The sequence below is a fragment of the Thermoascus crustaceus genome (genome assembly GCF_041956765.1).
Source record: "Thermoascus crustaceus strain CBS 181.67 unplaced genomic scaffold VTN00scaffold_8, whole genome shotgun sequence".
In the NCBI taxonomy this organism is placed as follows: Eukaryota; Fungi; Ascomycota; class Eurotiomycetes; order Eurotiales; family Thermoascaceae; genus Thermoascus; species Thermoascus crustaceus.
The window spans coordinates 53,330-54,424 of NW_027192534.1; positions in this window are offsets into that span (position 1 = coordinate 53,330).

Here is a 1,095-nt window from a genome sequence, read left to right on the forward strand (position 1 = left end):
GACTATTTGCTGATATTTGCTCCAGAAAATAATAATTCAGAAATGTTGGGCCAAAACCATCTTTCATTGTGGAAAGAAATGGATTATTGGGGTTGTTCCAATTGCTCAAATGTAACCACTCAAGGATTGGCACCAGAGTGGTTATAAGGTGTGTGTACTAGACTAGTTGAATGGAGCCAGCACTAGAGCAGTTGTAAAGAGTGTAGGCCCAGTATGTAGTTGAAACCTGTAGTTTAAGGTGGCCGGGGCAGACACGGCCTGGAAAGTGTTGAGAGTCAAGACAAGACAGGGCCGGTAGAAAGGAGCGCAGACTACTGCAGCATAGCTGGTGGACATACATATCCATGGATCCCCACGCCCAAAGGCCGCTGGCCATCTGGTAGCGGCCGTCTGGACAAGCAGTGGACGCCGTACCTCTTGGGATTTGCCCTGCTGGAGAAGAAGCTGTGTCTCGCTTGCCGGCCCCTGACTGTCTCAAAACTCCCATCTAGCCTCAGTTGTGCTTCTCATACAACCCCCCGCGCCCTGAATGTCCTCCGTAGTACACTTGCTTTCACAACCACTCCAGCACTGATGTCCTACAACTACCAATATTTTGTAACCGCTCTAGTTACAGTTTGTCTGTGTCAATGGCTGCAGTGCTGCATTATTCACAACCACTCTAGTGCAATCATCTTTTATAACCATGTTGCGCACTCCTTCCGATCTAGTCTTATGGTGCTGGTTATAGGTAGGGAGGCTTGGGCTTTTGTAAGTCAGTCTGAATGTATAGGGTAATCTTGGAGGTAGTTCAGAATGGCATAATTGATCTGCAGAAAAATCCCATACACTAGTAATGGCATGTTCATGGAAGTTGCTATCATTTAGAAATGATTTCTTCAAATAATCAGGAACTTCCCAAAATACTGGCACGCATGTGGGTCAACCAAAAGTACCCTCAGTTCAACACTCCTTGAAAACACATTCAACAAAGTATTGGATGGGAACAAACTGCAAAGAAATCAGATAATCATTTTAGGGGCGACCATGGATAGATATACTGCTAGCCATGGACTTCATTCTCTCTTGGCATTTGATAGTAAGCAAGAGATGAGG